The 24,777-nt window shown below is 28.2% G+C and overlaps 1 protein-coding gene across 2 annotated transcripts in view; it reads right to left on the bottom strand.

Annotated features, from left to right (window-relative positions):
• Positions 1-22,616, bottom strand: part of LOC132715475 (uncharacterized) — a 49,643-nt gene extending 27,027 nt beyond the window's left edge. Inside the window, exon 1 of one of the 2 annotated variants that reach the window (XM_060698492.1) lies at positions 22,193-22,594. The gene's annotated coding sequence lies outside the window, so the exon portion shown is untranslated. Of the gene's footprint in view, positions 1-22,192 lie in introns of both variants that reach the window. The other variant, XM_060698484.1, reaches the window with a different exon arrangement.
• Positions 22,617-24,777: the final 2,161 nt, after the last annotated feature.

Below are 24,777 nucleotides of genomic sequence, written 5' to 3' on the forward strand. Positions count from 1 at the left end.
TGTTTAGAATTTGAAAACAAAACATGTGTTATCAGAGTCGGGAATGGAGACAGAAATTGTCCCACAGGGTAGGCAGCAAGAAAACATTTGTTACGATAATTATTATGGAAATTGCGTGAGGATACTCTATCCTTTATAAGAACAGATCTCTCTAGAAGTAACACGATATCACCAAAGATGGAAATGTTGAACTTGACATAAAGAGAAATATGGGAAGATGATCTTGCAGTCAAAATATTGAGAGCTTACGGAAAACAATAGCATAGTTAAATTTCTGTCTTTGACATTAAAAGTATATAAATGATAATAGTGACCTTCACACCCATTTATATATTTTAAAAAAATAAAAACAATAGTTTACTAAAATTGTCTGTCTGGACGAAAAAGACCCAATCAATTTGATCTGTAATCCCATGACGTATTTTATTCCGCCAGTTGTAATTTGATGTCGAATAGATATTTGGGAAAAAGAGACTGAATCGAAATCAAATAGATGTTAAAGACAGTTTGCTTTCATTCGAAATTACCTGGTATCATTTTCCTGATTTGGAAGAGCAGTAGAATTATATATATGACATTTTTCCAATTTATCTTTGCTTAACATATGATGTATAAGGATCACAGATGTATGCATTTCTCTAGACTTGATATCTTTTTTTAAAGTGTATTGACTTTCATTTTATTACATTAATCAAAACACTCTTAAAGACTCTAGTCCCATCAGAAAGTTCAGTTCTAATATAAGCCTAAACATGTGATGTAAAAAAACAAAACACCATATTTTATCATCTTGCTGTCATACCATTACTAGTTAACATAATTATCAAATTTGTTGCCGATCAAAATTGTGTGGTGTTAACACGAAATTTTTAATAAAGACATAAGAAAAAGCTGTCAAAAACTTTCTAAAAAAATATCTATAACATTCAAAATCATTTACTCACATTTATGAAATTGATTACACTTACAATAGTCCTATAGTTATCCCTCCAGAAAAAAATAAAATATTAAATGATGGAGTTTTTGACATTACATTCCTTTTAAATACTAGCTCCAATTTGACACGTTTAGATAAAGATGTATCTAATAAGAGATATTTCTAATAATCATAGTCCATCTGTTTCGTACAAAGATTTGATATTGTAAAAAACTGTTATGAATAAACTATCTGTGTTATTGTACGTAAAAGAACAGCTCTTGTGCAAAGCAATATCGACTCCTGAAAAAAGAAATATTTCTCTACATTTAACGGAATCAAATATCTCCCTAACATTTGTCCAATATCTATTGATACCATTCAGAAAAATAGGACAAAGTCACGCTATATGCTTCCAATACTTCTATTGCAGTTGATAAACTAACGCACTAAATCTCGATTATCTATAATTTGAGTACTTTATATCGAATATACACAATATTTATGTTGTAAATTACAATAAACGGAATAAAAACTCTTTAATAAACTCGTAAGAAAATAGAATTATCTAAAGAGGAAAAGCATTCATCAGTCTCAAAGCCTATACTATTTTCAAATAATGTACACGGTATATTTTGACAAAATTTAATTTTCTTTGACATCCGTTTTTGTTCGGATTATAATCGTAAGATCCCTTTTATTAGAAATGTTAATCAAAATATCCGTTTTAAGTACATAAATATGTGTATGTAAATTAGATACTTGTAACAATTACAAACGTAAACTGTTTTTAGTATTAAAATAAACAAATGAACTATCTGATCAAGCATTAATCATTATAGTTGCATGTCAATGTGAAATAATCCTTTGTTCTAGTCAATGTGAAATAATCCTTTGTTCTAGTCAATGTGAAATAATCCTTTGTTCATGTCAATGTGAAATAATCCTTTGTTCATGTCAATGTGAAATAAACCTTTGTTCATGTCAATGTGAAATAATCCTTTGTTCATGTCAATATTTACAGTCACGTGAAATAATAAGTAGTTACATGTATGCCATGGTTTGATTTTATCATCATGATAATTATTACCATCAACATCATCATTCCAATGATGATGTTATTATTACTTTTATCATCATCATCATCAACATCATCATTATCAATTTCGTTTATTATAATTATTATTACTTTATCTATATAGAAAGACAAAAACATGTTTAAAAAGAAAAATATCTTTTTTTTATTACTTATTATTACTAATAGAATGCAGTCATTATTTTATTTATAATACAGCTCTTTTTCCAAGTAATTTTGATTGGAATCGTAAAATTTATACATGACTGCTTTTAAATCATTTTTTATTTATTTTTATTCATTTTTTTTAACACAAAAAAAAAAATTACTCAGAACAGTATTAAATTTTTAAAATGGTGACCCCTTGACATTTTGATGTTTTAAAAAGTTTTTGGGTTTCTATGTAAATATGGATATATAGTTTTCCACCGTTCAAATAAGGTATTATAACTATTAAAAGCTTAAAGTTTTTAATGAATTTTTATAGTTTATTAAAAATATTAAAAGGGAAAATTTAAAAAAGAATTAAAACATAAAGCAAACAACATTTTTTTTCTCCATATTAGACCCCGACTCAAAATATTTTCCCAAAAAATTACTTCCCTTTTTTAAATATTGATTACTCACCAAATTTTTGGGTTAATAAAATAAATCACCATGTTTGTATTTTATTTTTTTTCGTTTTTGTAGTGTTAGAGAGGGGTAATTAATAAAAAAAGGCCTTTAAATTTTTGTACCCGAAAACAAACATAAAATTTTAAAGGTCCAAAATTTTTCCTTTTTTATTTTAAAATTTATTTTATTTTTTTGGGATATTTTAAAGGGTGCAAACAAAAATTAAAAAATAAGCATCCATCTGTATAGTGTTGTTATTCCATTTTGATTGAGTGTATTTATTCACCAATTTCACAATAATTTTTTATACATCGATATATTTGACATAATCCTGTTTGATCGGAAAATAAAATATTATCAATAACATTGCTATCCTTCTTTTTAAAAGAAATAACATTCTACTCGATATGATTGCAACATAAAACGCTGATAAATAGATTATTTCAATTTTTACTTTTTTAAATCATTATTTTATCTTTTATCATATCTTAGTCAATATCTGGGCGTTTATACAAACTTTCTTAATTTAGCATTGTCGCTAGTACAAGAATTTACGGTAAACTGGCTGGAATCAAGTTTCTGAAATGTGGGTGCTATCTTGAACGTTATGTCAAACAAATTAAAGAAAAACACTTGCGAAAACGGTTTAATATCAATATACACATATAAATATTTTCCCCCAAAATTTCCTTAACAGATCTAGACACTTTGATTTCAGAAACAAAACACAAAACAAAAAGGAAACAAAACTCAACTATAAATAATGGATTGCACAGATAAAAATCATATGTACGCTCGTACAATTGATGAAGCGTGCCTAAAGTTATTTCTCAAATTCATTAACTTCGCAACCAAATGTCTATACGAGTATTGAACTATTTTATTGCAATCGAAATTTCTTGCATATTGATATTTATAACTAGCAAACCAAATTCATAATTATTTGTTATTTATTGAGCAGAAACATATATTTGCCATTGTACGGCACTATATCAAATGATACATATGACGGTTGAAACCAAAATCGAATTTGAGCATTCCTTTTATTTTATATTTCATTCCAAAAATTAATACTATCGTTTCATTTTAATAAAGGTTTAGCAGAATCGAATAATGTAAAGAGTAAAATCACAATCCTATAATGATGTGTATAAAATGAATAAAAAGTTAAAATCAAGAATTTACATGTTTAGTCTGTTAATTTAAAAAATATGATAGTCATCATTTGTTACTCACTATAACTTTCTACTGAGTTATAATGAAATATCTGAAAGTGTTTCACTGTTGCGATATTAATACCTTATCGATATATATAAATAATACAACCCTAACCTTTATTATATACAGCTTTGACCGTATTAAATATATTACAATGAGGTATATGAATTGTAAACAAATTATTGTAAGCAGTCACGTAGTAATAAAATGTATTAAAATGTAGGCACACATTCAATACCGTTTGACATATATAGAAAGATCATTGTGACACTTGATACCAGCTTTATTAGACACATTAATTCTGAAGGAATTGCCGCAGAAAGATATAAAAGGAACATACCTCACTGAGGTTCCATAGAGTATTCCAACAACAGAATTTAAGATTCATGAGCCTCCAAAATTGTCACAATAGAAAACAACACTATTCAATAGAGAATACTGAACTCTCTTACTCTCATATAGAACGTACACCTAATAACTCATCTACGATTGTTAATGTCATTCAAGGAATAAATGCTAACAATCGCGTTATTCATGTTGTTCAAACAAAAAAAAACATGTTAGTTTAAACGTCCAATTCACTATCCATATAAAGGTTGAGTACACAAAGTAAATGTCCAGTTATAAAAAATAAACGATATGTGGTATATTAAGTATCAACAAAACTACAATCTAGATATTTGCCTATACTGTACACGATTGGGGTAAAATTTTATTATTATTTCTAAATAAACTTGTCTTGTCATATATATCACAAACAAACGATAGATAAATTTAATGGATACATTTGAATGGTTGAACCATGTCGTCTGCTTCGAGTCTGTTTATTATTACATTGATATATTAAATTAGAATATGTATTTATTTTATTAAACACTTCAATAATATCTTATTTTCGAAAGAAAGGAAGTCAAGCATCGCGGCAGTTATAGAACAATAAAAAAGTGTATCTGCTAAATGACGATTAATTTAACTTAATTTTGTGATCGTATTATCGTAGAATCGCTTAAAACATCTATAAATGACAAAAGATTAAGTTATCTGATATGCTAGACAAAAAATCAATCAATTAGCATAAACTGTTATCTCAAAATACCGGTTTGTGTCCCCTCTCAATGTTATCTTGCCCTAAACTTGAACGGCATATATCTATATCCAATTTGCAATGACATTTTGTAGCCTTTTGTTTCACAATGTAATTGTAACATTTATTTATGTAAATTTATTGTTCCTGGGTATTTTAATATTGCATGTATACACCAACCTGAGACAATCTATAGTCTTATCCTTGTAAAAGCACATTTATAGATTGATAAAAATACTGATAAAGTCTTTTGTATACATTTTTAAATCCAAGTGGAATTAACAGCGCGTATGAATAAACAAATGACTAGTTTTTCTAGCTTTTAATCAGGGAAAATTCAATTTACCGTCCTGGTTTTAATATAGATATTAAGTGATTATACAAAGTTTCGAATTAAAAAGACATTTTGTTCGTTTTTTTAACCTGCTAACTAAAATCAATCCTGCAGTATTTTCCGACGTGTTGAGCAAATTAATGTGTTAAGCATTTCACAATTACTAAAATGTACAACAACGAGAAATTTCTCATCGACACTCAACGTTCGGACCCCTAATTTTGCTTGCATTTTTTTCATTTTGTAATACTTAATATATTAAGCAAGAAGGATTTGGTTGACATAATTACTTTTCATTCGGCAATGTTTTTTTTCAAAGACGATCTTAAATTGTTCTAAATATATGGAAATTAAAAGGTTAATGTTTGTATTGTAAATCAGTGTGTTTTCTTCTTTGAAAAAGAAAACAACAACAAAACGACATTGTTTAGAATTTGGAAACAAAACATGTGCTATTAGAGTCGGGAATGGAGACAGAAATTGTCTCACACGGTAGTCAGCAAGAAAACATTTGTTTCGATAATTATTATGGAAATTGCGTGAGGATGCTCTATCCTTTATAAGAACAGATCTCTCTAGAGGTAACATGATATTACCAAAAATGGAAATGATGAACTTGACATAAAGAGAAGTATGGGAAAATGATCTTTCAGTCAAAATATTGAGAGTCTTGCGGACTTATAGCATACTTAATTTCTGTACTTTGTACATTAAAGATATATAAACTGATAATATTGTCAATTTACAAATGTGGTAACTTCTACAATAGTTTACTTGAATTGCCTGTCTGGACGAAAAAGACCCAATCAATTTGATCTGTAATCCCATGACGTATTTCATCCAGCCATTTGAATAATATGATGTCGAATAGATATTTGGGAAACAAGACTGAATCGAAATCAAATAGATGTTTTTCATTCCAAATTGTCCGGTATCATTTCTTGGTTTGGTAGATTAGTATATTTTTATAATTTTTATTTTTCCTTTGCTTTACATATGATGTATAAGGATCGCAGATTTATGCAACATTTTTATGTACTACTCTAAACTTAAAATCTTGTTAAAATAGTGTTCACATCCAATCAGTCAAATGAATCAAAACTCTCATACAGACGAGTACTTAACAATGTTCTTGTCTCATTATAAAGTTCAGTTCTTATATAAGCCTTAACGTGTGATGTAAAAGACAAACATCACTTTTTATCACCTTCCCGTCATCCCATTACTTGTCAACATAATTTTCAAATTTGTTGCCGATTAAAATGGTGTTGTGTTAATACGGTATGTGTGATAAGAAAAAAAACAAATTGTATTCGTCAACATTTCGAATAGAATTAAATGAATCGACACCAGAAAAAAACAACAACAAACAAACAAAAACAAAAACAAACAAGACACTTTCTAAAAAATGTCTATGACATTCAAAATCGTATACATGTACTCACATTTATGAAATTTATTACACTAACTTTCATCCCATAATCACCTTTCCAGAAAAAATAAAATACTAAATGATAACTTTTTGACATTGTATTCCTTTTTTAACACTAGCTCCAATTTGACACGTTTAGATAAAGATATATCTAATCATAATAGATCAGCTGTTTCCTTAAAAGATTTGCTATTGTAAAAAAACTGTTATATATATCTATCTATCTAGCAATATCGACATCTGAAAAAAGAAATATTCCTCTACATTTAACGGAATTAAATACCTCCCTAACATTTGTCCAATATCTATTGATACCAGTCAGAGAAAAGTAGGACAAAGTCACGCTATATGCTTCCAATACTTCTATTGCAGTTGCTAAACTGACGCACTAAATCTCGATGATCTATAACTTGAGTACTTTATATCGAATATACACAGAATTAGTGTTGTATACGACAATTTAACAGAATAAACATTCTTCAATAAAATCTTAAGACAATATCTAAGGAGGAAAAGCATTCATCAATCACAAAGCCTATACCACATGTATTTGCAAAAGAAAATGTACACAATATTTTTTTGCCAAATTCAAATTTTTTTGGCATCCGTTTTTATAAGATTATAATCGGAAGATTTCTCTTATTATAAATGTTTTCGTCTTATCAAAATATCTATTTTCTGTACATAAATATTTGTATATAAATTAGATACTTGTAATGGTTACAAACGTAAACTGTATTTAGTGTTAAAATAAACACATGAACTTTCTGATCAAGCATTAATTATTATAGTTGCATGTCAACGTGAAACAATCCTTTGTTCTAATCAATACTTATAGTCACATGGAATAATAAGTAGCTACATGTATTTCTTGGTTTGATGTCATCATCATCATCATTATCATCATCATCATCATCATCATCATCATCATCATCATCAATGATGATGATGATTATTATTTTTATCATCATCAACATCATCATCATTATCAATTTCGTTTATCATAATTATTATTACTTTATCTATATAGAAAGACAAAAACATGTTTAAAAAGAAAAATATATTTTGTTCTTTACTTATTATTACTAATAGAATGCAGTCATTATTATATTTATAATACAGCGCTTTTTCCAAGTAGATTTTGATTGGTTAATCGTGATATTTATACATGACTGCTGCTTAATATTATTGTTTACTTATTTTATTTATTTATTCATTTATTTACACACAAAAAAGTAATTGCTCAGTATTATAAATTTGTTAAACATGGTGACCTTTGACAGATTTGATCATTTATAAAGTGTTTGGTTTGTATGTAAATATGGATATAAAGTCTTGCAGTCGTTCAAATAAGGTCATTATAACTATTAAAAGCTTAAATATAAATGATATCTTTAGTTGTTTGTTTACAAAATTATGTCCGAAAATTAAAATGAAGATTAACATAAAGCTAACTTTTTACTCCATATAAGACCCCGACTCTAATTTTTGCTCAATATATACTTCCTTTTTTAAATATTGATTACTCGACCAAATTATTGGTTAATAAATAAATCACCCATGATTGTATTTATTTGTTTACGTTTCATTTTAGAGTTAGAGACGGTAATTCAATAGAAGGCCATTTAGAATTTTGTACTTAAAAGACGAACAATCAATTTTAAACGGTCATAAATTTTTTTTGTTGAATTGAAAATATATTTATTCAATTGGTATATTTGAAAGAGTGGCAAAGAAAAACTGTAATAGAATAAGCATTTATCTGAACAGTATTGTAATTATTCCTTTTTCATTGAGTGTATTTATCCAGCAATATTTTTTTAAACATCAAGATATTTGACATGATTCCTTTTCATCAGAAAATAAAACGTTATCAATATCAGTGCTATCTGTCTATTTTAAAAAAATAACATTCTACTCGTTATGATTGTAACATGAAACGCAGATTTGTCTATTGTCAAGCCCATTCTTTCAGTTTATTTCTATTTTTTAATGATTTTATCATTAGTTAATTATTTTTAATGATATATAAGTAATAAATATCTGGCGTTAATAACATGAAATAAAAGCAAAATTAATAAAAAAAGAAAGAAAATGTTTCACGAAGAAATACTTCCAGCATCACAGTAAATCATTGTGAAAAACCTGTGCTTTTTAGTTTTACTGTCTTCTAACTGTATTTACTGATTTTTGTATAAGAGTATTTAAAGTAAATGTACTTACTAATCTCACAACACGATATTCTCTCTAAATGAAATTTAATCTACACCACGTATTAAAGTCCTATTTTGCTTGTAACTTGTCTTTGACAATTCTCGTAGACGTTTGACACAACTTTACAACATGCTTTCTACATAGTTATTCCGTCATGAATAAAATATCATACAGTAATAGCTATTGTTCATAAGGAAAGCACTGCGATAAAAGCTATATCGACTTCCGTAAAGAAGAATAAATCCACTGTATCGGACGATATAAAACCCTTCATTCATTTGAGTTAAATGCACTGATAGCAGTCAGAAAACGCGGATCATAATTATGTACGCAAGTATTCAATATTGTTGATATATGTGAAAAATGCGATGAGCAAAATGTCCCAAAATTATCGTTTACTCGTAGGCACAGCGGGTATTTTACACGAAATATCCTATAAACGATTCCTCTCCAATAAAAAGAACACCTTTAATAATATCCCAATAAAATTGTAAAAAAATAACTGTCGTATACACCAAATCTACACTTATATAAAAATATCAGATGTCACTAGGTTATCTAGAGTATTGATGTCATATCTATTGAATATGATAAGCTATAAATTCATTCTTTTAAATAGATGTTATACTTCAAAAAAAATGAACAGTCGATTATAAACCTGTCATTACATTTTAAGTCAATAGATAGTGTATTGCAAATGCAATTTAATAAAAACTTCAACACTGTTCGATCTATACTTATTGTAACCTTAATTGTATTGAATAACACTGACAAATCATGAACCAAAACTTCACCTTTCACGCAGATAATATAAAAAACTTACACTTCAAACAAAAGTATAGTATATCTCAATGTAAACAAAACTGCCGACACTTGTTTACATTTTTTAACCTTATCATTAACTGTCGTGTCAAATTACAATACAAATCATTTATAATAAAATTTGAATACTGCTGTGTTAACATAAGTTAAACTACGAGGGAGTGTAACATAAAATACAACCATTTATATTTGTTTTTTTTCTCTTTTGGGGTTAAACTATAAAAATCAAACAAAATATCAAAATAGTGATATTTTTTGTTCCTTTTTTTCTTTTATAATTATCATCATAATCATTTGTATTAATATCTATTATTATTATTATAATTATTATTATTACTGTCCCTATACTTATTGTAACCTTAATTACATTGAATAACACTGACAAATCATGAACCGAAATTTCACCTTTCACGCAGATAATAAAAAAAACTTACACTTCAAATAAAAGTTTTAGTTTAGAAAGCATATCTCAATATAACCAAAACTGCTGTCAATCTGTCTACATTCATGTAACCTTATCATTGACTGTCGTGTCAAATTACATATCATTTATAATAAAATTTAAAAAGTGCTGTGTTAAGATAGATAAAACTAAGGTTTACATGTAATGATACATGTAACATCAAAACAACCTTTAAACTTTTTTGTAACTTTCTTTTGTCCTTCCTTTTATTTTGGTTGTGGTTAAACTATAAAAACTAAACTAAATGTCAAAGTTATGACATCTATTTATTTGATTATTTGTTTTTCATTTATAATTATTATCATAATCAATTGTATTATTTCTATTATAATTATTATTATTTTATCAATTTTATTATTATTATTATTATTATTATTATTATTATTATTATCATCGCGAAATAGTGTCGATATATATTTTAATATCTGGTTAATAAAGACGTAATCTGTCATGTGCTTCAGAAACTGCATATATACGTTATACATTGAAACAAAAAATATTTTTTTTTATTTTGTTTTCCATAGCGCGTATTCAATCCAGAAGTTTCCACAAATTTGTATATATTAGCAATTTTTATATCAGCATTTTTACGCTTATTTTACTAGCTTACATGTCAAATGACCTTGTCAAACTTGAAAAGGTAGTCGTATCATTCATGGTAAATTGGGTTTGAATAGTGTTGCAATATCATTTACATGGTTGTGAAGGTCGTTTAATAAAAAAAGCAATTTAAAATATATCTATATAGAATTATTTTAAATCAAACAAGGGTTATCACTAACCATCAACTTTTTAGATGAAAAATGTCTGTCGATAAGGTAAACACGAAAAAGAAATCGTTATTATGAACGAGATACACAATTTTGACAAAACCAACATTATGAAATTTAATTTAAACTTTTCTTTACTCTTTACCTGGTGTGTACCGAAAGTGAATAACCTATGCCAACACTGGTGCCAGACCAGCCTGTACATCTATGCAGTCTGACCAGGTTTTATTGTTCCTGAAACTCATTATTTTGTATTTTTTATATTTATATTTATTTATTTATTCCAGTCTCATCTATATACAATATGATATAAAATACATGTATATAGCCATTCTATAAGAATTATAAGAGACTAAACATCTAAAACACTATATCATACATGGTAAAACCAATATTAAGATTAAACATTACCAGTGTTAGACAGCTTAAAATATTAAAATCATGTTTGTACAAATGATAGCCAAATGGTAGCATAGTACTTTTGAGTGACACTAAATAACATGCTAGCTAACATTAAAACGTCAAACACTGGAAATATTTCATCTGTACAATTTTAAATTGTATGTCATGTAATAAAATTGTTGCAATTACTAAATATTATTACTATCATACATGGTAAAACCAATATTAAGATTAAACATTACCAGTGTTAGACAGCCTAAAATATTAAAATCATGTTTGTATAAATGATAGCCAAATGGTAACATAGTACTTTTGAGTGACTCCAAATAACATGCTAGCTAACATTAAAACGTCAAACACTGGAAATATTTCATCTGTACATTTTAAATTGTATGTCATATAATAAAATTGTTGCAATTACTAAATATTATTACAGTTTAAAATTTTTACTATATAAAATATTATTTCTAATTTTTAATATATCACAGCAGGATTTTGCGAGGATTCTAACCATGTCTGGGTGAGAGAACATGAATACAAATTTATCATTATCAGACATATCATAAAAACTATTGTCTACAGATTGAGCTTTTTCATAAATGACATCACGTATTTGATTATATAGTGGGCACTGTAATAAAACATGCATTTCTGTCTCAATAAACTCTTCACAAAATGGACATACTCTTTCAGCTACTGGCATGTTAGTATAACGCCCAGTTTCAATTCTTAGCGGCGCAACACCACACCTGAATTTGGATAGCGCAGACCTATGACAATATGGTAATTGCAGTTTACAATATAGCTCAGTATCATAGCTACTCTTAAACAATCTGTATGCCCTTAGCTTATTGTGGTTAGTGCCATTTACGCCTGTATATCTATTCAAATCAGTTTGCCATTGAACAATATGACTATTCATCAATGCAGTATATACATCATTCAACATCTTATTTTTATCAAAAGGAAGCATAGTATACATATCTAAATCTATTGAACACAATTTATCTCTTACAATGAATGGCCAATTTTTACATCTATTATTACCTTTATTAACTGACCAATTAAAATTTTTCTTATTAATCCTACAATCATTATATAATAAACATCTATGCCAATGGTTACATACAGATTTCCACTGGTCAATAATAATTGGTTTCCAACCCATGTCACCTTGGACTGCAACAATAGGTGTGTATTTACCAGTACCAAGAAAGAACCTCATTGCTCTGTGATGAACGGCATTGACACAAGAAAAAGATTTAGTACCCCATACTGCTGAAGCATACGTGATGACTGGTACCACACAAGAATAGTACAACTTTGTATAAACATCATAAGGTAGTCCACCAAACGATTTGTACTTAGCAATGAGGAGCCCGAGGGCACGTTCAGCACATTGAGCAACTATTTTAGCTGTTATGTTATAATCTAGGTGCTCGGTTAAAGCTAAAACAAGGTACATATATCTAGAAGCATATTCAATTTTACAGTTTCCACAGTTAAAAACAAAACATGACTTAGGAATTGAATTTGGTCTAAAGAGTACAACTTTACTTTTACTAACATTGATACCCATTCCGTTTCCTTCACACAATTTGTTTAACATTGATAATGAATCTTGTAAATCATTTTCATTTTTAGCAATCAATACAATGTCATCGGCATATAACAATATACAAATATTTTCGCCATCAATAGCTATGCCTTTGTTCATATTTTTCAACATAATAGCTAAGTCATTGATAAAAATATTGAAAAGTATAGTAGACAGAGAGCAACCTTGCCTTACACCAGTGTTTACATTAAACCAATCGGTACACATGCCATTTACTATAACACATGCTGACATATCCTTATAAAGAGACCTAACTGCTGAGAGCATCTTGGTTGACATTCCGCATTCATTAAGTTTACGCCATAAAATTGACCTGTTGACTAAATCGAATGCTTTTCTAAAATCAATAAATGCGCAGAATGTCGACTGTTTGTTTTTCTTTCTTGTTTCAATTATATTTGTAAGACTTGAAATATGGTCAACAGTACTACGTTTTTTCCGGAAACCGTTTTGCTCTTCAACAATTAAATCATTACTTTCTGTCCACTTTACAATACGTTCATTTAAAATGTTACTATACATCTTGTACATAGTAGGAGCTAAAGCTATACCACGTTAAGACATAGGATCTTTTGGATCTTTAGAACCAGATTTAGGAATGGGATTTATAATATTCTTGGACCATATTAATGGTACCTGTCCAGTCTCAAAACAAACGTTTTGATATTAAAAGTCCTTAAATTTGAATGATTGTTGCTAGGTAAATCCACATACTCAGCAGATTTATTCCACAAAGGCAATATGCATGCAAACAGACTGACTGTTGGGCAATGAATTAAGTGTCGTACTTCGAAAAAATTACACATGCCTGGACCATGTTTAGCATTCAGGAACATTTTAATGTATTGAGAGGAAGTAGAAGTGACTGAGTTGATCACATATCATCTGAAAATGAATGAGAATATCAACAAGGGAGTTCAACGCTCACGAAATGCAGTCCCTTAAAGCACTAAAAAGTAACACCATTAAACGCTGATAGAATACTACAATTATATTGATGATATTACAATAGCAAACACGAGGTATTATGATTCGATTAAAGATATTAAAAGTTATTTCTATATATTTGCAAAGTAAAAAGGGACCAGGTGCCAATTTGATATATACAAAGCCGTCAATGATAATTGAAAGGACATCTATTGCACAAAATATAGTTTTAGATAAAAATATTATGGTTTTACAATTACTGTTTCCTCGAATCTTAAGCGTTAATTATAAATGTATTTTTCTATACTTGTTTCACTTGTTAGACGGGCCAGGTATGTTTAAAATTACACTAACTATTGCTTTTTATCTTATTATATCATAACCTTCTCAAGCTAACAATTTATTTCATTTATTTTACTTTTTTCACAATTTCACTTTCTTCAAATAAAAAACAGCTTACATGCTCTACAATCATTACGTAACGTCATAATATACAAGTTTTCCCTTTCTGAAAAAGTAATACTTATCCGGGTTTTTAAGCATAATGAGAAAAATCTATAGATGTACCAAACATGTATTTTAAAACAGGAACAACTGTTAACCAATAAATAACATACAACGTACACCTATTCAAAACGTGTTAAAGATTTAATAATTTCACTTTAAAATTCTTGTAAAGCGCAATCAGCAAGATAACCCACTCAAAAGATTACACATTTGCATATGTACACTGTTAATATCGATCAATAGATAAATTGATATCAAGTATATTTTGTTATCTTTCTAACCATCTTGTAAGACAACGTTTGCCAATTAATCTTAATCGACATTTTATATAAAATTTGAAAATATATGACACGTTAATGTATGATTAATACGTAGATGTGTCCGCCCGCTTAGCACAATAGGGAGAGCATTACATTAGTAATTTAGGGGTCGGTTGTTCGATCCTCAGGCAAGGCGTATTTTCTCCGTGACAATAGATCGCGGACATTTAGTCTAATGCTGATATGTCTATCCCAGCTGATTCTGAAACCATGTGGGATTAGAAGCCGTTTACTTGGTAATTTCTGGTTAGCTATCCAGGTGGATAGACCACCAATATATGACCAAAGACTTGTGTTAAACTCGGCGTAATAACAGAAAAAACCAAAAAACTTGAAGATTTGTAACGTTTGACAGTGCTTTTCATCCAATAATTCATTCAAAAACCCATTCCTTAAAAGCCTCATTCTCTCTGTATGGGTTTTATCTATTTATAAGATTAAGAGTTTACAGACACAGTCCATTGACGAATGGATAAGAAGCCAGACGGACCCATATCAATATGTTTATAAAAACATGAGAAGTGAAAATCGAAAACTTTATTGTATTAAGTTTCTTCATGTCAAATATATAATATTCAGATATTGTTTCTCCAAACATGCTAAGCCGTGTAATATTCAAAGCGTTACATTAGAATATCCAGATACTTGATACTGTTATGATATTAATTCCTTTGATATAACTTGTACTAGTTTGACTAATGATTGTATAACATTGAGGCATACAAAATGATATGATAAAGTTACTTAATACTCGTACTAAATACATATCAAATTCAGGCGCACATAGAATACCATTTTACACAGAAATATATATATGTATGACATTTGAACCAAGTAAATGAGACATATTATTCTTAATAATTCATGAGAAAGATACATCAATAAATAACCCACGCGGTTTAAAAAAACATTCCGACAAAATATTCATGACGCAAATTGAAATAAACAATTCACTAAAGTACCCGAATAAAAAGAAAACACTTAACATTAAGTGAATAAAAGAAAACGCTTACTCTGTCATTGAACGCATATGGAACTAAACGTAATCCAAGATTGTTGATATCATTTTAGGAAATGCCAACTATATCCTGTCGTTCAAGGTGATCAAATAAAAGACACTTTACTTAAAACTGTAACTGTCAAATCTAAAAGCTTTACTTTAGAATGTCACTTGTTTTATAGAGACACAGATATGTCGTGAGTACACACAAGTAAAGGTCCATTTACAAAAATACTTTTCTATAGTATATATGATACTAAATTAAACAAAACTACAGTGTATATATGCGTATCACTTTTTACACTTAATTTGAACACAGTAAGCGTGAAATTTTTATCATAATTTGAAATTTAAACCCGACTTATCATGTATATTACTTATGAACAATAGACAAATTCAGCGGGAAAACTTGACGTGTGCATTTCCAACAATCTTAATACGTATTATTACATTAAATTAAATTGTCTATAAAAATATTAGTGCTTAATGAATCTTACGTGGTTCAGTATTAATAAATTTTCGAAAAAGAATAACATTTAATTAGCAGTAAAGGTACAAGTGTTAGTTTAGCTTTCGTATTTGTTATAGACTGAACGTGTATCTGGTGAATGAACCTTGCATTTAATCTATGTTTACGTACCTCTATAGACATAATATTGATAAATCATTAACATATTCAATTTCATGAATAAATATGAAAAAAATATCAATTAAGCTAAAGAAGATCTTGGCGACAGGAAAAAATGTTCATAAATGTATTTATTTGGAAAATAAGCATCGACAAATAAGATTTATATTGAAAATTCAGTTATTGTTTTTTGGCCAGCAGATAAGATAATATATGGTTAAAAATAAGATACAATAAGATGATTATATTGAATAATTTGATATACATCGAATATTGCAATAGTAATTTGAAATAAATCACTATAAAAATAGTGATCACATTACTTGTTTATTAGTTTACAGCAGCATGCCTCAAGATTCATGCTAATTTTCATAAAAATTCTGAAAATGTATTTAAAGTTAAAATATTGTGAAGTTAACAAAGAAAGTGATTAATATGCATATGCATGTTTCAAACAGTCTTCACATGTTTCCCATATCAAACAGATAGGACTATTCTATATATGCACAGCATAAAATAAAATGCTTACACGTCATATATGACGTCAGTTATAGATATTTTAGGTTTTTCATTTCGTTACATTTTAAACAAAAAAGATGAATTTTGTTTAACGACTCCAAATATAGATAAAACCGACATACATATATGCTTTTAAACGATAAAAACCTTAATTGTATTCACATATAGAAGAGGAAGGTTAGTTCAATTCCTTATTTTTAATAAAAATTTATTCTGTTTTTGAACACTGTTTTTAAAGGAAACTTATGCTTTTAGAAAGTTAAAAAGGAAGAAAGAAATATGTCTCATAGGATAGCCTGCAAATAACCATTTGTTACAATATTGTGAACATCGCGTGTCTCTCCTTTATAACAGCACAACTCTCTAGAGGTACATTGATATTTCCAAAATGGAGAAAAAAATGATCCTGGCATAAAAGTAAAATAGAGAAGATGTGCAGTCAAATAATTGAATTGCGACTCACGGTATTATATCTACTACATACTTTATTTTCTAAACGTTGTAATGTGAAATGATCGAGAGCGATTGACAGATAATAGTGTCTGGAAACTGACGAAAGAAACTATACAACAGTTTTCTTAAATTATCTGTCTTGACCAAAGAATCTCAATCATTTGGATCTGTTATTCAATGACGTATTCGACAGGTCAGTTGTAAAAGGGATTTGATACTCGAAGACATAATGTCGATTAAATGAACATACATACGTTAAAATTAATTTTAAATACGTTTTGTTTTCATTCAAAATTGTTCTGTATCATTTTTTGCCTTGGTTTTAAACAACGAATCTATGGCTTGCAAAGAAAGATGTATGTAATAGATACGTTTATGTATATGTTAATACATGACTCTGTTGTGTTTGTGCGCGTGCTCGCGTGTATTTTGCACGTTATCGTGTTTATGCATATATGCATCTGGATTTAAGTAAAACATTATTCTTTACAAAATGTAGTTTTGAAGCTTCATAGAAGAAATCGAAAATATTTTTAAATTGTTTTATTACTATATGTTGCTTTCTTCTCAAGTTCAAAATATTTTAACCTGCACATAGAATTAAAGATAAAGCAAAATACCACTGTATAATCATCCCACTTACATCCAATTGGCTAATTCAAAGTCAAGCATATTCGTTTGAGTGTCCAATATCTTCAAAGAAAATGATAGTTTTACTAAAGTACTTAATATATATATCAAATGCATATCAAATCATAAAGATTTCCTTACATCTATTATGTATGTCTGCCTAGCTGCAGTCTTTACGTTTCATTTTATTGTTATAGACAGTCATTCTATTGAAATTCTTCAATTAAAGTTACGTTTAGTAAACTGAAATGTTTCAAAACCTACCCAAATGATTGGTTAACAAATAAATTACCAATGCTTGTTTGCAATTATAATGTTAGAGAGGTAATTAAATATAAGTTAATTTTAATTTCTTTATACATGTATGAAAGATGTAAAATTAATAACTAACGGTAACATAGTGTCTTGTTGAACTTGCATTACGTTTATTTATTTGGAATGTACCCCAAAATACAAAGAAAAAAGGTTAAAAGCATTATTTTGATTATTATTAATAGTATTTAGTTTTGATTGAACATATTTATGAGGCAGTGCATGTATAATAAAAATATGCTTACATAATTTGACTTTTGAAAATCTTCAAGCAACATGATATTTACCATGATTCTGTTTGACTGAAAAATTAAATGTTATAAGTAACACTGCGATGATTTGTTTTTGAATTACAAACATTCATCTGAATCAAAATGCAAATCAGTCGCTTTTCAAGCCCAGCTGTTTTAGACATGACAAAAATCAGATTTTCTTCTGAAATCTGACATTTATGTATATTTTAATATCTTGTCTTTATAATATGAAGGAAAGACAAAGTAACTGATAAATAATGTTTTACTAACAATTATCATTGGTTGATTGGTTAAACATTTTTTTCTTCAAGTGATATTAAAATAAATGTGCCTACTTAGAAAACAACACAATGGTAATATCCGAATGAAAAATAAAATGAAATTGATTGCACAAGGTTGTATAAACTCTGAATTATTCATGTTCTGTTTTGCTTGTTACTTGTCTTTGACAATCTCGTAGACGTTTGCCACAACTTAACAACATGTTTTCTACATACTTATCCCGTCATGAATAAAAAATCATACAAGACATATCATACAGTTTCAGTAAAAGATATTGTTCGAAAGAAAAGCACTTCTCGAAAGCTATATCGACTTCTTTTGAAATAATAAAGCCGCTGTGTCGGACAATATAAACCCCTTCATTCATTTGAGTTTAATGTATTGATAGATGTGTTACAATACTCAAGTATTCGGTATTGTATATATATATATATATGTGTGTGTGTGTGTGTGTGTGTGTGTGTGTGTGTGTGTGCGTGTGTGTGTGTGTGTGTGTGTGCAAAATGCAATAAGCAAACTGTCGCAAAACTGGACGTTTTATCTTATCGTTTAATTCGTTTTTAAAATCGTGACAAGGCATATTATACGATATATATCCAAAACAGTTCTTCTTCAATAAATAGATTACCTTTATCTATAACTCGATGAACAAAGTGATAATAACTTCAGTATTTTTCCATTTTTATAAAGTACATGTATTAGATTTCACATAAACTTGTTATCAAGTTTATCTACAGTATTAACATATTATATCGTCTGCCTACCAAATATGAGAAGGACTATAATTTCATTCTCTTTTTTGCTAAATTAGGAGTAACACTTTACAAAATGCTCAATCGATTAAGTACCTTTCATTTCGATTACATTTTATTTCAACAGATTTGATTTAAGCTATGCATAATAAGCGTTTTCTGCAAAAGCATAATGAATATACCCTTAAATGTGCCTTCATATTTACTGTTACCTTTATTTTATTTAACAATGAACCGAACTTCTACTTTTTATGCAAATACAATCTTAAATAACTGGCACTTCAAAAAAGGTTTTAGTATAAAAAGTATATCTTAAAATCAAATAAGAAATGTCCTCAATTTGTTTACATTCATTTGACCTTATCACCATTGTATCAACCATTATGTATCAAGATAAAACCTCCACAAAACATAAATCATTCTATTTTTAAACAACCATTAGTTTTCGACTTTTTAAACTTTCTTTGGGAATTAATATTAATCAATATCAAATTTTTTTTAAAGTTTTGATCTACCCTTCATTATTATTATTGTTGTTATTGTTGGTGTAGTTGTTGTTAAAAAACTTTCAAGTCAGCAAATATACATTATTAAAATCTTTGAATCTTGTTGGTAAGCTTACCACAAATTGTTTTATATATCAGCATTTTTACCCCTATTTTTACCAGCTTAAAATATCATATGACTTTGTCAAACTTGAAAATTAGTTTTATCAATTTTGGTGAATTTGACTTGAACAGTTTTGCAATACATCATTAACATGTCTATGTAAATCAATTTCATATTTTTATGTAGAATATTACTTATCAAATCAAAGTAATCATCAAATATTACGAACAAGGAAGTGCAACGTTCAAGGAATGCTGTCAAAGATATAATCAAACTAAATAGGACCATCGCATAGGTACCAGCTGGGCACCGAGTCTATAGATTTTATCTGTCTCATTCTATTTACTAGAGTATTTCCGATGCAAGGTTGAGACGTCTATGAATTCAATTAATTGACGGATAATGACTAAGACCAAGCTTATAATTGCATACTATTAAAAGCTGATAGATCTTAACTATAATATTAAAATATTTTGGTACTAAAACTGGCTTAATGAGAATTCAAAGTAATACCTATATATTTGCCTAGTAACACAATATATAAAGAAACGAAATGATATAAATTTAGCAAGTTGCAAAGCATGTTTATCGTAGAATTTGTTATAGCTTTAGAAACAAAGCCATCGACTATAATTGAGAGGGTATCTATCGCACATAAATTTTCATTAAGATGGAAACAGTAGGTGTTAACAATATATCACTGTCTTCCAGAATCAAAGCTGTAAACTATTGATACGTTTTTTCTTCCCTTGTTTTTACCTGTTCTCCCAGTTTTATTCCATAGTAATCATATGAGATTCCCCATTTGATGGGAATCTGCCAAATTTTAATTACACAATTGTTCAATACATTACAAAAATCTTAACCAGATAGTTTTCAAACAGGAATTGTTGTTTAGTTAATTTATACACATTTATTTTAGTTCGATTGTGTTTGAAACTATAAGCTTATTGAAACTCACTAGAATCCGTTCCTGAAGCCAACTAGTACTGAGCAATAAGTGTAAAGTTTCTTGCTCATGGAAACAACGGCTTGCCCTTGACGAAGTTTGAACCCATGTAGCCAGCAATCCTTAGATCACTAGTCCGATGCGTCAACTACTCGGCCACACATTCACTAAATTGTTGTTTATTCAATAAATAGCACAAACATAATATACATATACTTGGACTTGTGTTATAGATTTACTATGTGCCAATTAAAACGATAGGAAACGATAAAACGATAAGTAGTCTGCTCAACTATTTATACATTGCAAACTGTACACAATATATTAAATCAATGAATTGATCTCAAGTACATGTTGTTATCTCCCTAATCATCGTGTAAGACAACGTTTGCCAATTAGTCTTTATTAGCAGGATTTGTGTTCATGTTATCGGAAATACTAAACCTACAGAATATATTTCTTTACTTTAGAGTTGCCAAACTTGTCATTGCCAGTTGATTATGTCAGAAAAACAAGTTTTTTGAACATTGAACATCTTCACGTTGCATATTGTTTTTAGTTTAAAAATGAAATAATTATAATTAACTCATAAGATATATTTAAGATTCGGTTATCTGGTCTCGAAACTTAAACAGAAAAAATATTTCTACAATGATATCGAAATTAACATGTAATTACATGTAATTTAAGTTGATTTTACATCAGTGTCTAAAATTGGTATCGTACAAAAGGATTTGTTTTGTTAATAGTTTGATATTTCTTTAAAGGTACCATTGGCTGAACAAAGGTTTCGTGTTTTGTTCTGATAAATCAAATTTCCAACAACCGTTTATATATGGTCATATAACCTGCAAAGAATTGTTATAACGAATGTATATAATACCGCAAACTTCCTTTTTAGAGACAAAAATTGAAATTTCTTCATAAATTGACAGCAGATGTGTATCAAAAAATTACATAAAAGTTAAGATTATCCAATAAAAAAAAACAACGCAACAAACGTGCAGTATTATAAAGAATAATATACGTAAACGTTTGCTATTTGAAATGTTGAAAACTTTATAAGAAAGATAATATTTTTACTCACCCGTGTTTAACTATTCTAGTAGATTTAAATATATCCTCTAAATCTCTCTTATATTTTCTCCAATACCAGAACGAAATGTTTTTCGCTTTAACCCAAGTCTAGTAAAATACCACTTTTTGTGCTGAGCACTTTGATGTAATATCGACAACCCTTAAAGTATAAATCCACTTATACATTAAATGGTATAGTATCCGTTCCTCAATAGAGTGTATTATGTATTGATACAATACAGTAAACTAGGCAATTGACGTAACATATCCAATAATGTTTACAAATCTGAACAATGTATTTGTCAAACTGTCGCATTCACATTCAATGTATTCAAGGTATGTACAGTCTCCTGTTTTACAATGGATTATGTTTATAAGAAAAATCTCGATATAAAAAGGTATAATCATGTATATTCAAGAAGTTGCTTCTTAAAGAATCATTATTATACTAACGTAGAACTCTTCAACCCTCTTTTTCCATTTAATTCAATTGTCTGCTGACCAATTTATGGTAACTGTAAACGAGTATATCCAGATCACTGATGACAATGGATTGCAAATTAAACCTAAAATATTATGTGAGTGATGTTTATTATTTATGTTAAAATTTGCTATAAGATGTTATTGCATACATACCCAAAAGTTATCATATATTTAACAACAAATCACTAAATTCCTTTCAATCCTTCCTTTTCTAACAAACATTTTTAAATAATTATTTTAAACTTAACCTTGATAATTTTACTATTCTTCGCTTTTAAGATTTGCAATGTTTATAGTATTTATTTACCAAAATAGAAGGTCGATCAATAATCGGTAATTAAATAGGCTTCATGTGATATGTGTAAAAATCAAATAAAGCTATTATATTACAAAACCCTTATATTCAACAACTCGAAGTCCTTTTAAGACAAGAATGTCATAAGAAAGGTAAATATACTTTAAACTCATATTTCTAATTAAATATTTAAATATTCCACTTTGAATAAAGCTATTATAATAATATGAATGGCATTTTCAATTTTTTGAATCCTCAAATTCTTAAAATCATAACAAATAATTGACTTACGCTCTTATTATAATTATGTTAATATCAAAACAACGATTATCGGTCATTATATTTTTCCCATTATTTTAGACATAGTTTTTCTGATCAAGAAAGTTGCATATTATCTATATGCATGTTTATATGATATCGAAAAAAGAGCCGTAAAGTAGTATAACATAGCTAATATTATGTAACAAATAACTATCAATATAAAGCCATAGAAATTATCAACAGCCTTTAAACAAGTGAACAATCCTCAAAATACCATGTATTGATAAGTATGCTTGTAACATGATTGGTTCAACTTTCATTTCATTTTATTTATACTATGCTGAAAGTACAATAATTAGTTTAAGTATATGCATTTTCATTTTATTTCGATTTTAAAACAAACGATAGCATAAATGAAACAGTTCCTTACTATAGTAAAATAATCTTGGCTACATTTTAAATATTACTTAAACTAAAAAGCTAATTTCATTTTGTTTCCATTCATCAGTTCTGTAATTTTGCTAACTCCTCTTAAAAATTTGACAACCTAAAGCGTTATTCTTTCAACAAAATCCAAATCAGCTACACGCGTAACCTTCCGGCATTTCAAAACTTACTTGTACACATGTTGCTACATTGTTATTACAAACAAACTGAATGATGTATATACATGTATATAAATCACGTGATATGCAACAGAAAAAAAGAAATGATAAAGCAAAGCATTGGGATATTCTATACATACAATGATATACAATGCATATATTAATATTTATCGCGAATAGTATGCGATAGGCATTTAATTCAAATGTTATGTTTAAACGTGTGATGATTTTATAATTTTGCAACTTTATTATTGATGATGTGATCTGCTGAAGTTTAATTAGCTCCATCAGAACAAGCAACTGACCTAACGCAATAGTTTTAATTCAAGTGATATAATTCATCGTATGTAGATTGAAACAAAGAGAAAAACATTTTTCAAGATCATTTTAACACGATGCTTTAATATTACCATTTAAGTTTTAGTTGTTTATTTTCTTTGTTAATATTTCAATATTTTTTGCTTTTTGTTGTTTGTTTGTTTTTATTTGTTTGGTTCTCTTTTGGCCATTAAATAATGTATGAATTTCAAAAACTGACATCTTGTGGTTCCTTTAGTGATTTGATTTTTACATGTGAGTAGTCGGTATTTTTTAAAACCACACACATCACCAGTTTAAACGCGCAGCGAAGTACCAGTTGCCCAAGCAAATCTAAATCAAATTGTCTGTTTTCTCCTGAAGAAAGTTTATTTCGACAAGCTGTCCTTAATTTCAGGATGTGTTTGCTTTTATCCCACTTAATTACTAATTACTAATGTGAAAAAGATAACATCCTCTAGAATCATCAATGATAGCAGGGCTCATTAAACAAGTATCTTCATGAACAAATATTCCGTTCGTGATATCTGATTTGATAAACCATCTTAGATGTTCAAAAATAAACCAAAGTCTTGCCAATCACTGAGGGGACAAGTGATTTGAAATGATATATTTCCGTGAGGAGATGATTTC

The sequence above is a fragment of the Ruditapes philippinarum genome, unplaced genomic scaffold (genome assembly GCF_026571515.1).
Source record: "Ruditapes philippinarum isolate M1 unplaced genomic scaffold, ASM2657151v2 ctg2753_1_1_1_1, whole genome shotgun sequence".
Classification (NCBI taxonomy): domain Eukaryota; kingdom Metazoa; phylum Mollusca; class Bivalvia; order Venerida; family Veneridae; genus Ruditapes; species Ruditapes philippinarum.